Raw genomic sequence first — 16,751 nt, forward strand, 5'->3', positions numbered from 1 at the left:
TAGTTGTCCTTCTTCTGGCATTCTATGGTATATTTATTATTATATAGACTGTATAACGATAGTAACCATGGATGTTTGTCGTTGCTGTGTGACAGAGCAGTGTTCCCCTATAGGGCTTTCTTGTCTGTGATTTTTCTGGAGCATATAGCCAGGACTTTCTCCTGTGGAAATGATGGGTGGGTTCACACTGTCAATCTGTCAGCTTTCTACCAAATGTTTAACTGCTTACACTACCAATAAGTTACAGGAAAAGCCAAAAAAATCAGTAACTTTAGCTAGATATTTCCATGTATTCTTTAAGATAATTTCCTTTGTTCAAGTTTTCTGAAATTGCTATTGGACAGATACTGGAATTTCTAAATCCACATATTTCTTACTATTTTATGTTACAGGTCTAAATTTTGAAGAAATCAGAACAATCTGATTTCTAAATCAGATTCTTTATATACTAATTACTATATACTAAATCACTTCTCACCTTTACCCTTTCTAGAATTCAGCCCATATCATTGAGTTTAAAAAAATTTTACAACCATATTTTTTATTTTCAAGATCTTTGATCACCATTTTTTTTTTTTTTAATGGTAGCTTTTTCTTATTTCATAGATGTAGTATCCTCTCATACCTCTGAGGACATCAGTATATTTTCTATTGTTTTCTGATTGCTTCTTAATTCTATTTTTTTAGATGTTGTTACTATTTGTTGAGTTTGCTTCCTGTATTTCACATGTTTGTGATTCTTTGGGAGATGCTTTTGTCTTTGAGATTCTCTTTGTATCAGTCTGGAATGTGATTTGTGTTTTTATATACCATCAGCCTGCTTATAAACCATCCAAACCAAACCTACTGCCATCAAGTCAATTTCGACTCATAGAGATCCTATGTAGAGTTTCCAAGATTGTAAATCTTTATGGGGAGGGACAGCCTCATCACGAGCAACTGGTGGGTTTGAACCACTGACCGTATGGTTAGTAAGTAGTCCAATGCTTATCCCACTGCAGAACCAGAGCTCCCAGTCATTTGTTTTTGGAGAGAAGAAATCATGATGAGAATGGAGGAGAAGAGATGTATGAATTGGTATGCCCTACAGGCAGGAATATCAGGACTCATCTCAAGCTTATGTCTAAGTTCTTGGCTTGAGCTTCGAGGCTGATGCTTGTACCACTTGCTTCTTGGCACAAGGGAAGGGGGAAAGGGATCCACTCCCCTGGTTGCCCCAGATAGTATATCCTGGACATTGTACCCCAAACAATCATCCCCATGGTCACCTGTTTCTGCTCTCTGTCCCAACTATCCCTTGAGCTTGGAACACCCCTGAGTTGTGCAATGTTTTACATTTGAGTGCCAGTTGAGTGCCATTGACTAGTACTACTGCTCTCAGCCCAAGTTCAATTTTGCTTTTCAAGAATTAGTCATCATTTCCGCTTACCACTACAACTGTTTCTGGTTTCCCACTGCTCTTTTATGTGTGTTACTTCAGTATTTGTTGTTGTGAATGTATTTTTTAAGGCTTTATGGAAGGGACAGCCAGACACATATTTTCTACATGCCCTTGTGATGCAACTCCTGGGGCCTATTCTGAGATATAAAGAAGTATTTTATTATGTTAAATAATTTTTTATTAAATATCAAGTGGATATAATTACATAGAATAGCAACCAGTAACGAATAGCTGTGAATTGCTCTACAAAACTTGAGGACTAAGAAGGGTCACTTTTCATGGATTGAGGGCCCCTCCTCTCTCTTGTGTGGAACAGGACTCTAAGTCCCGGCATTCCAGAAACTCATAAGTGCAAGACCTCTTGTCTGGGTCCCCATGGTGTTGCCCAGACTCCACTGTGCAGTCCCATAAGATATATTCAAAGGCAGCAACACTACCTGCTATATTAACTGTATCCAATCCCTCCCCACCAAGCTTGGTCCCAAAGACCTTCTCTGTGGCAAGGACCCAGGACTCAGAGCTGGCAGTATGGAAGCCCATAGCGCCCCCATATGGAGTCCTGGCACTTTCAGGGCTTTATGCACCAGCAGGCATGGATGCCTCCACCTATGGAACAAAAGCTCCCTGTCTCAAGATCTCTCCCTCTTCTCTTCTTCTTCTTTCTGCTCTCCCACCCACTTCCCCTTCTTCTCTTCCTTTTTCTATTCATTCTCCTTCTTCTCTTTTTCTCCTCACCCTTGAGTATTTCCATAGAAGTAAACATTTCAAAATGAAACTCATTTTCAATTGACTCCAACCAACTTCTCTCTCATTAATTTTCCTACTACAGACTTTTTAAAAATCCCCAGTGAGGAGTTAAGTCCAGAACTGAAAAACTAAATTGTTGTTGTTATGTGCTATGGAGATGGTTCCAACTCACAGTGACCCTGTACAGGGTTTCCGAGGCTGTAAATCTTTACAGGAGCAGAAAGCCTCATCTTTCTCCCGTGGAACAGCTGGTAGTTTCGAACAGCTGACCTTGTGGTTTACAGCCCAATTTGTAACCAAGAGTCCTGGTGTGGCCCTGTGGGTTAATGCGCCAGAATGCAAAGCTATTTGAACTGCAAGGTTGATGGTTCAAGCTCACCATCCGCTCCTAGAAAACCCTATACAGGGTCACTATGGGTCGGAACCGACTCGACGTCACTTAACAACAACATGCTACCATAGCTCCTTGAAAAACTAAATTAGGGCCTGCCTATTCTGTCTGAGGTAGAGCTATGCAACCTTAGTTTTTCTATTATTCTGCTACCCTACGTTTCTGGAGTACTGGTGGCGTAGTGAGTAATGCATTGGACTGCTAACCACATGATCAGAGGTTCAAATTCACCAGCTGCTCTGCAGAAGAAAGATGAGGGTTTCTGCTCTCATAAAGATTTATAGCCTTGGGAACCCTGTGCATAGTCACTATGAGTTAGAACTAACTTGATGGCCCACAGCAACAACCCTACTTTTATGGTTATTGTTGCCTTGTTTCTTGGCCTCACTGATTCCCATCCTCATTGTCTTCTGGCCTTTTCTTCCAGCATAGACAGTGCTTGGAGGAAGATCTCTCCTGTAGGCAGAGGAAGTATGCTTTTGTTAGTGTAGTTTGGGACCTGGGCTGTTGACTCACCTGAAGTCTGAAAGTCTAACCTGTGATCCTCTGTCCTTGGAAGTAGGACCTGCTGTTTCCTCAGAAAGTATTTCAGAGGGGAATGTGAAGAAACCTTTAATCAACCCTTTTGTGCAGGGAAGAAGTATGACAGTTCTGAGAGTCAGGGCACAGATGGAGCCTGGAGAGATGAGAGGAGCCAGGTTACACCTCCCAACTTCGGCTCTCTCCACCATTCTGGGCAGGATGGCTAGGACGTCACTGGCAGAGTTCTAAGAGGCCCAACGTGGCCAGACTTGAAGGGCAGCAGTGGCCTCTTGACTATCCATCACCACGAATAATCACTGTGTTGTCTGGGCTCGAGGCGTCTTCTCCGGACTGGAGGCCTGGACCCTGTGAGCCTTAGGGGTATGTGAAGTCACCTCAGAACAGGCCACACTGTTGGTACTTCCGACCTCACATGACACTAACAGGAACTCCTCAAGTGCCGTGGCTCCTGTTTACCTGTCCTTGTGTCTCTTAAGTGGCAGGTGTTTGGAGGCTGAGGGAGCCCAGCTGTGTGGTGAGCCCTGGCCCAAGGGAAACACAGAACAGAAGCTCCAAGGTGGTGTCTGGAACCAGAACTGGACCTAAGGCTGCCTTTTCACATGTGCAGCCTCACCAGGACACCTGGCCTCCTTTCACTGCTGTGCTGTCTCATCCCTGCTTCTGGGGACAGCCCTGGCAGGGTGCATGGGAACGGGAGACTCTCCTGGGTCTTGTTTGCCTTGGTTAATCTGAAGAATGCACTTGTTTTCCCTTTTGGTTTGGGAAGTCCTCAGCAGCTCCCCTACATGTTGATAGAACCGGGTGGAGGCCGTGGGAGACAAGAGGGCAACGTTGTGGCTCACTCGCTAGCTTTTTAGCTTTCCTCCCCTTGTTTCTGTTACCTTCTTGCCTCCGTTTCAGTTTCTCCTCAAAGTTCCCAGCAGCTGTGGAAATAAATATCCTGAATTTTGGATCCTTTAACTATCTCTTCTACCTGTGACTCTCCTCACCGTAAGCAGAACCAGGGTAGGTATAATGATCTCCGTTATACATATGAGCCTGGAGGTCAGAGAAACTAAGGTAGTGCTTGTGGCCATACAACAGGTGGGAAGAGAGCCAGAGTAGAAATCAGGGCCCCTTCACCTTCACTCTACAGGTTATCTAGGCACTAATCTCCCTGGGCAGCCACTGTCTTGTACCGGTGGTCTCCTTCTCTAGACTGTGGACTCCTTGAGGGAAGAGGCCCTGCAATATTCATCTTTGTACTCCCAGCCCTGGCCCAGGGTCTAGAAACAGAAGACACTCAGTGGGTATTTGTTCAGAGAATGAATGCATATAAAGCCTCTACCTTGTGCCAGGTGCTCTATTACATAATCCTTAATTTTCACAATAACCTTGAGAGTTAGCTCTTATTTTTCCTATTTCATAGATGAGACCAGTAGGACTCCAGAATCAATTCTTCCTTCTAGCATAAATGGAGTAAATGGTCTGTAAAGGAAGGACAGGAGATGGAAAGATTGCAGGATCTTGAATTTGAAGTGCTCTCTGACTGAGGGAGAGTCTCTGGGTGGTGCAAAAGGTTAATGTGCTCAACTATGTGGTGCTGCAGGATAATATGCTGGACCACAAGGTCAGCAGTTCAAATTCACCAGCTGCTCCTCAGAAACCCTATACAGGAACTGACTCGACAGCACTTAACAACAACAACAATGTAGAGCTAATCAAAAGTTTGAAGGTTCTCCACCTAGAAGCACCTAGAAAAAAAGGCTTTCCAAAAATTAGTACAATTGTACATGGAGTACAACTCTATCATGACACACATGGGGTGCCATGAGTTGGAATTTACTTGACGTCAACTAGTTTTGGTGACCCATGTTCCCTGTGTGGTGATGCAAGACTCATATTCTTCTTCACCCTCTCCAACCACAGATTCACAGGGTGCTGTGACCATGCACCAAGTGAGTAAATTAGCCCATCTACAGAAGACTAGCTAACCTCTTCAAGCTCCCAGAGTTGGTCTTTCTGGTTTCTTATTCCTGCGGAGAGTCCTCAGAGAGCTCTCCTAAGCCCACTTCTCCTTGCTACACTCACTCTCATCCTAGCTGTGGCTTCAGTTACTGTCTATCTGCAGACGACTCCCAAATCTGCTTCTCCAAGCCAGACCTGACCTCTGAGCTCCAGAATCTCAATGCTTTCCATCTGGATGTCCAATACACATCTTATCCCAACACTTATAAAAGCACCCTCACATTTCTTTCCCACCACAGACACAGGGATAGTCCAAGACAATCAAAACTCAGGTGCATCCTTTACAATCCTCCACCTTCACTTTTCCCCCATTTGATTTCTCCTGCTGTAGCAGGTGGCTCATGTTCCCTGAGTGGGGATGAAATGACTGAGTCCTTAATAGAAAACCTAGTTAAAAAATAGAACCATGGTACTTGCTTAGGCATATTGTTACAAGACAGAGATTAGCATGGCCCCTACACAAAGATGATATGCAAATTTGTGAAGCACTCATAATTTTTCTACATGTTGTTGTTAAGTGCCGTTGAGTAGATTCTGACCCATAGCGATCCTGTGTAGGGTTTCCAAGGAGCATCTGGTGAGCTTGAACCACCGACCTTGCAGTTCTAATGACTTTGCAGTCTGATGCATTAGCCCACAGTGCCACACCAGGACTCCATGGTTAAATAGGTGTTTTTATATGTGTATTCTCAATAACAACAAAATTGAAAAGGAAAAAATCAACTCATGTTTCTTTATGAATTTTATTTAAGGTAGATTTACACTGAACATTAGTAAGGAAGACTTAGGTATTTCATAAATATTTGGGGTAAAATTAATTCTTCTATCAGAACCGACTTGATGGCACTTGACAATAACAACAATGTGTATTAAACATGAGAATATTAAATTGCACATAAAAAGTACGAAGTATGATAAGCAAAATCATTAAGATAAATTTTCATATATTATAATCCTTTATGCAAGTGTTGGAGTGCAGGTGCTCCATATGATAAACATTGCATTGAGAAATACAAGGTCTGTGGTTTGAGCCCACCGGACACTTCACAGGAGAAAGATGAGGCATTCCATTCCCCTGAAGATTTAAAGCCTCAGAAACCCTATACAGGGTCACTGTCAGCTGAAACTGACTCAAGGGCATTTGACAACAAAAACAGGTTCTGGTGTTATGCAAATCTGGCCCATCTTGGTTTACCCTCTGGGTTACTCAATAACCACCACACACCCCTAACTGACTGCCTGACCTCTAGTCTCTACCCACAACTTTACCCCACCTATTCTCTAAAAAAAAAATAGTGAATGAAAGATTTAAAATCATGCCTCTGACCATATCACACCCTGTTTAAAGCTATGGGCTCATGGAGAAAGTCTAAATCCTCAGCGCGACTCCCAAGTCTCCCAGGATCTAGCACCTACCAATATCATCAATCTCAATAATCTAGCCACAAGAATTTCCAGTTCCTGAAGTGATCATGGGTTTCTGAACATGCTATCCTCCATATTGGAATGCTCTGCCTTCTCACCTGCCATTATGTCATTATGTCTTCAGGACCCAGACTGGATGTTGTGCTCTCCTGTCCTGGACCCATCTCTGATCCTGCACACTGAGCCAGGAGTACTTTCTCTGGGTCTCCCTGAGTCTCTCTTTCTTGTAACGGCCTCCATGGCTGAACTGTGGGCTCTGCAAAGACAGGGATTGTGTCTGATGCATCATTGGACCCAGAGCTTAGTCCAAGGTCAGCACAATGGACTATCATGAAAGTCTATTGGTCAGGCATGTTAGCCAGCTGGGTTCATGATCCCTACTCCCCTACCTCCAAGTCCTCTGTTGTCTCACATAGCCTGTTTGGGGGCAAGAATCCCTCCTTGGATGCACACCGTATAGACTACAGTGATCATCTCTGCTTTGAAATCCTCCAGGACTACTACATCACCTCTCAGAGAATTGGATTTCAAGGCCCTGGGAAAACTCTGAGCACAACTCCCTGCCCCTCGCGACCCAACCACAGCTGAAGACTTAAATTCCTTTCTTAGGACATAAGAAATTTCAGTGGGAAGTTAAAGATGAATGTTGCTGTTGTTAATTGCTATAGAGTTAGTTCTGACTCATAGAAACCCTGTATATGGTTTCTGAGTTGCTGCTGGTGAGTTTGAACTGCTGACCACTGGTTCACACAGACCTTGCAGTCCAGTACATTATCCTGCAGTACTACACCATCTATTAGATGCCAAATCCTTTGATGATAAGTAAATTTCACAAATGCACATTAAGTTGAGAATGACCAGCATTGTACTCAACTGGGGACAGGTGTGGGCAGATGGGGCAGGTCCAGCAACAGGAGTTCTGTGGCTGCATTTAAGGGGGCAAGAACTCATAAGAGAGGGAAGAGTCTTTCTCAAGATGCCTGGCCTATACCCTACAACAGAGTTCTCCAAGCATCATCCACCGACATATGTGGTGTTGCCTTGTTGCCTCTCGTACAACTCCTAGAAATAGATCATGTAATTTATTCTCTTGTTGGCCCCATAACACCAACAAGGAGATGAACACATGGTTGGTGCCAGTAAATGGTTGTAGCTGGCTTATTGCCCCAAAGCTTGGCTTGCCAATTGCCCCTGAGGGACACTCTCCCTTCAGCCTCCCTCCCTAGGGGTTAGGGACCCTTCCTGATTTCCCTTGCTGCTTTATGAGCTACTTTCCCATGAACTCTCTGCCCTTCCTGTGACCAAACTAATAATCTAATAGAGCAGCTCTCCAGACACACGGAGTAGCTGGGAGGTAGGGGCAGGAAAGCTTGGCAACGCTTCCAAAGTCCCAGCTCCTTTCTAGGGCAGAGTTCCTTTTGGGGACTATGAAATTGTTAGAGATGGCCCAATGCATCTTCTCTACCTTCAACCATCCCCAGTGACTTACATCCATTTAGCCCTGGGATCTAGGTTCTGGGGTACAGTTTGTTTTATTTAAAGAGACAAAAACATCTTTGTTCTTATTGAGATAATTTCCTAGTTTTGCAGGGGGAATGGGGAAGCAGCACCGGATACTTTGTCCATCTGTCAACAAGCTTTTTTGTACTCCCTTATTAAAACATGTTTTAGATTGAACTGCAAGCCACGAATGCACCACTGTCTTTACTTCTTCATCAGAGGTTCATCTTCCTCCTCAAAGGGCTGCTTTTAGGGGACCGAACAGGTGAAAGTCCGATGGAGCAACATCAGGACTATAGGGAGGATGCTTTATCAGCTCAAAATGAAGTTTTTCAGCGTCAACAGTGTGGGTAGAATTATGTGGATGTGCATTGTCTTGCAAGACAACAGGGCCCTCGTATAGCAACCCTTTGTGTTTAATCTGAAGTTTAGACTTCAGCTCTTCAGTGAGCATCTCACTGTAAACAGTACTGTTGATTGTTGAACCTTTTTCCTGATAGTGTTCCAGTATTGGCCTTTGAGAATTTCAGAAACCTGTAAGCATCAGTTTTCCAGCTGATGGTTGACTTTTGAACTTTTCCTTGGTCGGCGATTGAGGATGTTCCCATTCCATACTTTGCCATGTACTTTCAGTGATGAATTCATGCCTCATCACTAGTAACGGTTGTTTTTTTTTTTTTTAAGAAACTTTTACCTTCCTTCAAGTATTGGTCCAAATTTTGTTTGTAGGTGTCCAAACGCTTCTATTTATGCTTTTCTGTGAGTAGTTTTGGTACCCATCTCACACAAACTTTTGGAAACCCAAGTCTGTTGTGGATAATTTCTTAGGCAGAGCCATGGCTGGTTTGCAGATGATCAGCCACATCCTCCATTGTCTCTTTTCTATTCAACATACTCATTTCACGTGCATGCTTAATGTTGTCATCAGCCATAGACATGGATGGGAGTTTTAATATAACCGGATTACAGATACTTTTTTTATACTCACCCTCGTAAAATATACTAACGTGCTAGATAGTGATAAGTACTAAGGAGAAAAAAATACAACAATAAAAGATGATGTGAAATGTCTACTGTGCGTTGAGTTGAAGTGATCAGGGAAGGCCTTGTTGAGATGGTAATTATGAAATAAAGAGGAAGCAGGGAAAGAAGCATGTGGATGCCTGGGGAAGAATGCCCAGAAGCAGGAAGAGCCAGTGTAAAGGTCCTGAGGTGGGACATCAAGAATGGCAGGCGTGAATGGAGTGGAGTGAGGAAGGGAGAGCGCGGGAGGAGATCAAGTCAGAGAGATAGATGGACACTGATGGGGAGAGGTTGGGGCCATGGAGGGTCTGTGGGTCCCAGCCAGGACTTTGCTTTTACCTTGAGTGAAATAAGAAGCCAGTAGAGGCACTTGGACATGCGTTTCTTTTGGCCCAGTGTTGAGAATAGATTTAGGAGCCTGGGCAAACAGGAGTCTATTGGGGGAGTCATCCATATGAGAGACGATGGTGGCCTAGGTCAGGAGATGACAGGTGGTGAAAATCTGAACAATAGGATTTGCTGATGGACCAGATGTAGGGGTTGGGGTAGAGCACAGAAGAGAGAGAATTGGAAAAGTGGTGTTGACATTAACCTGAGGGAGAAAAACTGGCAGATGTAGGTTTTAGAGTAGATTTTTGTTTGGGAAGTGTTCATCACACATCCATGGAAGATCAGGTGGGCAGTTAGAGATGGGCCTGGAGTTCAGAGGAAATGACCCTGCTGGGCCAAGGAGCAGGCACTATTGCTGCTTAACTTAGGCCAATTCCTTCTCTTGTTGGGCCCCAAATCTTTTCATGGGCAAAATAAGGTGTCTGGATTAGATGCTCTCTAAAAACCTAGATATCTGCTCCGATATAGATCGCAGCCTAGGAAACCCTAGGGGAAAAAGTTCTACTCTGTAATATGAGGTTGCTATAAGTTGAAACCAACTCTGTGACAATAACAAAGCAGCCACCCGGCTCTGTTGTTTTCTGATTCTACTTGGGGAACAATGGAGGCAGGAGAGCTAGGACACACCTGCCCCCTCTGTAGACCCCGCTCCCCTCCTTAGATGATTTCCTGTTAGGATCACATGCACCCACAGATTGCCCAGCAATCAAGCCTCAGGTTTCAGATCTTGGAGAACACTGTCCAGCCTCAAGCCTGGGCATTTGGGCCTACATCTGAAGGACAATATGGCTAAAATGAGGATGCTATGCAATGGAGTGATTTAAAGTGCAGGCTCAGCCTCAACTTAGATTCTAGCCATTCTTATCTTCTGACCTTCACCTGTGAACAAAGAGAACTTTAAAGGACAATTCTCTAAAACCAGTGGCTTGAAATAAAATCAATACATGAATAATAACTAACAATTGTGATCAGTAGCTATATTTCAGTCATTGTGCCAAGTGTTTGGTCTGCATTATCTTATTTAACTCTTACAGCAGTGCTATGAAATATATATGAGGAGGTTTAAAAAAATTAGTGGAAAATGGAATTAAAGGATAATGGAATTTTTCCATGAACTTCTAGAAGCCCCCTCATATGTCCCTCTACTTACTTAACATCCAGGAAGCTGAGGCTCTGAAAGGCTAATCAACTTTTCTCAAGCCACACAGCAGGGAAGTGCTCGATTTTGTGTTTACAGAAACGTATTCCAATTAAAATATTTAATAAAAGTACTGAGGAAATTGGGGTTAACAGTAAATCAACATAGGAAAAGAAAATAAGGCTATACAGATCAGAACAGTGCTCCAGAGTATATAATGTAAGGTCCTATGTAGTTGTCAGAGATAAGATGAATATTGACTCTAAGTTTCCTAGCAGCCAAGGCAAAGAGGGAAATATGAGGGTAAGTCAGAAAGTATTGCTACAAAATCATAGAAACGTTTATTAAACAAAAACATCCAAATGTTAATCTATTGTTTCTCAATATATCCTCTAATTAGGTCTATGCATTTCTGATGGTGAGGTTTCCATTTTTCGAATTCCATTTCTTTGATTTACACCAAGACAAGACAGCAGTTTTGGCATCCTCTAGGGATCCACATCAAGTTCCTTTTAAATGTTCTTTGAGTTTGGGGAACAAAATAAGCTTGAAGGAACAAGATCAGGTCTTTATGATGGAAGGTTAGGGTTCCTAGTGAAATTCTTATAGTACAGCCCTTGCTATCCTTGAAGGAACAAGATCAGGTCTTTATGGTGGAAGGTGAGGGTCTCCCAGTGAAATTCTTACAGTACAGCCCTTGCTATCCTTGAAGGAACAAGATCAGATCTTTATGGTGGAAGGTGAGGGTCTCCCAGTGAAATTCTTACAGTACAGCCCTTGCTATCCTTGAAGAACGAACAGGTGCTTTGTCATGATGGAAAAATATTCCTTGACACGACTTTCCTGGCCTTTTTCTCACCAATGTAGTTTTCAATTTTCTTAAAACTTCTTTATATTAAACCCCGATGATCATCCTGTGACCTTCGAGAAAGTCTATCCAGTTGGCCCCTTGGGAATCTCCCAAAACAGTCATCATAATCTCTGAACTGAAATCTCTGCCTTGAATTTAACTGAACCCACAGATCTCCTAATGAGACTAAGGAGTTCTGGTGTGATTCTGTAGGATAAGCACTGGACCACAGGGTCAGCTTGAACAGCAAGGCCAGTAGTTCAAACCCACCAGCTGCTCCTCAGAAACCCTATACAGGGTCTCTGTGAGTTGGAACCAACTCAATGGCACTTAGCATCAACATAACAAGACTAAGACTAGTGTATTACTGAGAAAACTTGTTTCCAGGTATCCACTAATGGCAGAGACATTTTAAAACACATTTTGTTTGGAATAAACTCATGCATGTATGAACAGGAACCCTAGTAGCAATAGTTTTCTGGTTACCTTTGTATGATCATATAAAGAGTCTTGGTTGGGTCCAGGGCTGCTATGAGTCAGAACCAACTCAGTGGCATTGAATTTGGTGTGGCACTGTAGGATAAGGAGTGGACTGTTACATAACATGTGATCAAATGTTGTTGTTGTTCAGTATCATCGAGTCGGTTCTGACTCATAGTGACCCTGTATCGCCTTTCTCAGCATGGCAGGTAGATTGAACTATTGACCTTTAGATTACCAAAGTCCATGATCAATATGTTGTTGTTGTTATTAGGTGTCATCGAGTTGGTACTAACTCATAACAACTCTATGCACAACATAACGAAACACTGCCCCGTCCTGGGCCAACCTCACAATCATTGCTACGTTTGAGCCCATTGATGCTGTCACTGTGCCAATCCATCTCCCTGGGGGTCTTTCTCTTTTTTTCTGACCCTCCACTTTACCAAACCTTATATCCCTCTTCAGTGACTGGTCCCTCCTGACCTGACAATAGGTCCAAAGTATGAAAGAGGAAGTTTGGCCATCCGGGCCTCAAAGGAGCACTCTGGCTACACGTCTTCCAACACAGATCTGTTGGTTCTTCTGGAAGACCATGGCACTTGCAATATTCTCCTCCAACACCATAACTCAAAAGCATCAACTCTTCTATAGTCTTCCTTATTCACTGTCCAGCTTTCACATGCATATGAGGTTATTGACAACACCATGGCTTGGGTCAGGCACACCTTAGTCTTTCAGCTGACATCTTTGCTCTTCAACACTTTAAAAAGGTCTTGTGCAGCAGATTTGCCTAATGTAATACATCATTTGATTTCTTGACTGCTACTTCCATGAGTGTTGATGGTTGATTCCAGCAAAATGAAGTTTTTGACAGCTTCAATCTTTTCTCCATTTATATGGATGTTGTTTATTGGTCCAGTAGTGAGGATTTTTGTTTTCTTTTCATTGAGGTGCAATCCATAACAAAGACTGTGGTCTATGATGTTCATCAGTAAGTATTTTCAGTCCTCTTCACTTTCAGCAAGCAAGGTTTTATCATCTGCATCTCACAGGTTATTAATGACCAATATAGGGTTTATGATACTCATAGTATTACAACAAGGTTAGAAGAAGTTCAAGTGCTCCTGGTGCTGGAACGAACAACAACATCTCTCAACAGCAACAAGAGACATTGTATGAATGTCTCTTACAGCACGGCTTGATGCAGGTTGACTCAGCTTAGTAAAAACAACTGCAAGGAGGCATAAACAGGCAGCCAAAGACCCCTTAGGACAGGGCTGCCTGTGCCGGGAGGCATTTATGTGCATTTCATGGCAGTAGCAGGGGAGGCAGCTCTGTTGGAGGGCCTTGGAGACCCAAACACTGTTGGGATGCCTATGCGTGTTTCTTGATTGCTCTCACAACACTCTGGTGGTGGTGGTGGTGTGCCATCTAGTCCATTCTAATTCATAGCAACCCCATATAGGGTTTCTGAGGCTGTACATCTTTGTGGGAGCAGAAAGCCTCATCTTTCTACTGCGAAGTGGCTGGTGGACTCAAACTACCAACTCAAATGCTTATTGTATGAGCCACCACACTCCCCCACAACACCTCAGAGTCCCCATCCTCCCTTTCAGGGCTAGGCAGACATCATTCCCTAGGGACAGATATCGCTGTGGGAACCCTGGGCTGTATCCCTCCATTCAATGCAGGGGCCAGGGAGCCCTAGTCAAGGTTCCTTCCCCAGCCTTGCCCTCTGGACATTCATGACCCTGGCTTTCCAGGACAAGTGTATCTGCTGCTGATGCTCAGGAATCCTCTCCAGGAGAACCAGCAAGCTTGGGAGCTCTGCCCCACAAAGCTCTTGGCCAGGAGACAGGTGGTTCATGGAGGGAAATAGAGCCAGGTGCCCCTTGCATGAGCACTGCTCTGTAGACATTTGTGGAAGGAAGGAAGCAATGAAAAGACATATGGCATCAGGACCCCTCTGAGGGTCTAAACTTTCTCCTTTGTGGTCATAGCTCAGTCCCTGGGAAGTCCCTGGGGGCTGTCCTCTAACTTGGGAACGAGGCTACCATACCTCTGGGTCTGTATAGGGTCAGGTGAACGGTAGAAAGAGACTGTCTATATGGAGACAGCAGATCTGACTTTGAGTCTGACTCCAGATGTTAGCTGTGGATGCAATATGCCACTCCTCTGAGACTTTGTTTTCTCTTCTATAAAGCAGGGATAGCGCTGCCTACTTCATGAAGGGCTATTGTGGGATTAAATGAAGCACTAAATCCCTGCCTGACACAGTGGGAACTCAATAAAAGATCATTCTTCCCAGGAAAGAAAAGCTCACATTCTGTCTCAGTCATTACAATTTGTGTGTCTTTGAGACCTCTATGAGCCTCAGTTTTCTCATCTGTAAAATGGGAAAAATAATGCTTACATTACAGAACCATTGGGGGAACTGATGGAAGTCTCTACCACAGTGACCAACACATAGTAGGTGCTCAGTAAAAGTGGCTATGGTTATTATTATTGTTATCAGGTGTCAAATTCCACCCACGAGGGTGGAAGTCGAGAGATACAACAGGCAAGTGAGGGCCAAGGTCAGCCATAAGCACTTTCTGAAGGATGCAGCACTGTTGCTCAGCCAGATGAGGCCAGGATTGGTCATGAGGGTCAAGGGAGAGAGCGATCACTCCAATTGTTGTTATTAAGTGCCATCGAGTCTATTCTGACTCATAATGACCTTGTATAGGGTTTCCAAGCAGTGGCTGGTGAGCTGGAACCACCAACCTTCCAATCATTCCAGAGAGGGCCTAAAGTGAGCAAGGACAGGGAAGCAGAGGTATGTATGGGAGTAAGGGCCTATCTGAAAATGGTAGGAAATTTTTGGAAAAGTAGTAAGAAAAGAAAGTCATTCTGGAGACCAGTGGAAGATTACAGTGATCCTGAAAGACCAACCAAGGAGAAGCAAGAGACACTCTAGCAAATCAAGAATTAACCCCATTCTACAGATGTCAACACTGAGGCCCAGGGAGGATAGCTGAAATAACTTGCTTAGCCCACTTGAAGATCTTGGCACTGGAATGCAAGTCTCCTGAGGACTGGTCCAGTGGTCAGAGTTTTGTATTTTCTAGCATGTTTAATTAGAACAAAAACCAAGGCAGCCAAGGGTGTGGAGCTTACTGGTGAAGAACAGGAAGAAATAATGGCACGTGAGGCTCAGCTTGAGCCGTTTGGGAAAGAACACAGACCAGACTGAGTCTCTCTTCGGTTGTTATAGAGATTAATGGCCACAGACAAGGGCCCTCACGCATCACTAGGAAGAGGATTTCAAAGACCCTTAAAAATCATTGGGAAACATTGTTAAAAGAAACCGCTTGCAAAGCAGCCAGAGGCCCGCCAAACACGCAGGCATATAGCTCGCCAGGCGATGCTTGTAATCTAATTGCCCATGAGCAAGAGTTTAAAACAATATTTATGATGTGGAAAAATAGTCCATGATTTGATTTGTACAGAAGAAACACGCCTAATGAGTAAATTAGATTTTGATCTTGCTGGCTCGGGTACTATGGGTGGAGCCTGAGCCTTTGGAGGAGCAAGGCCCCCTCCTGTCTACCACCCCCTCTCCTGCCCGTTCCTTTTCTGCCCCCCCTCCCCCCCTCCACCACCACAGAGGGATCCTGGTGACAGCTCTGTGCCCTGGCATGATGTCCAAGGTCAGCACTTTCTCCCTGATGTCCATGCAGACCCTGACTGGTCAGAGCAGCCAGGAAAATTCATCCCTCCATTTTGCGGGACTGCAGTCTTTTATGGAGTCCCTGCATGGCACAAACAAGTAAGTGCAGGGATACTAATTGAAAGACTGGATGTTGGAACTTACCCAGAAACACCCGTAATAAAGACCTGGTGATCTGCTTCCAAAAGGTCACAACCATGGAATACAGTTCTACTCTGACACACATGGGGTCACCATGAGTCCAAATCCACCCTACAACAACTGCTTTTTTTTTTTTTTTGCCAATCCTTTTTAAACCCCATCTCCACCTCTAGGAAGCCTTCTCGAGGGCTCCAGTCTGTCTTCCCTTTTCATTTCTAATAGTCTCGAGAGTCTGTGGCACATAGATCAGTTTCCATGACATAGAGCTCAGCTCTTAATTACACATTCGCTCTCTTGGGTTATTTTTGTTTGGTGTGTTGTCTCCTTATGGCTTTTAGATATTCCCCTGTCGTCTGGTCTTGTTATTACTTTTCTTGACTTATTTAATGGAGGGGCTGTGCTGAGCATTAATTGCTTTTGCCTGGCCAGTGTTCATTCTTCTTCTGGAAAGAAAACCCTTGTGTCCTTTGGGAAAACTGCCTCCCCCTAACCTCAGCCCATATGGTCTGGGAAGAACTGACCATACTCCTCCCAGCCCTCTACCTCCAGGGGTGGGTACATAACCCAGGCCTGGCCAATCAGAGCATCCCTTCCCTGAGCATGGTGATTGGTTCAAGGACGGACACATGGCCTTTGCCAGGCCAATGATAGATCTCTTTGAGGCCATTGCTGGAGCGATCATGAGTAAGGCACGTTCTTTATTCTGAAATTGCTACATTTATAGAATAAAAGCACACAGTTCCTGGTGGCCATCTGGTCATTTTATAGGGGGAGCTCGTCTGAAAGCGAAGCCAATGCATTGGAAATGGAGCTGAGGACTGTAGAGCGATGCCAGTGCTGTGCCAAGCCCCCAAAAGCAATCAGTGTGGTTCTTGAATGGCTTTAATCCAGTGCCTTCCCCTCTTTTAAAGAGTATTCATGTGTTTCATCTGACTTGAGTTGTGTTTTAGCTTTTATACT

The sequence above is a fragment of the Chrysochloris asiatica genome, unplaced genomic scaffold (genome assembly GCF_000296735.1).
Source record: "Chrysochloris asiatica unplaced genomic scaffold, ChrAsi1.0 scaffold00028, whole genome shotgun sequence".
Lineage (NCBI taxonomy): Eukaryota > Metazoa > Chordata > Mammalia > Afrosoricida > Chrysochloridae > Chrysochloris > Chrysochloris asiatica.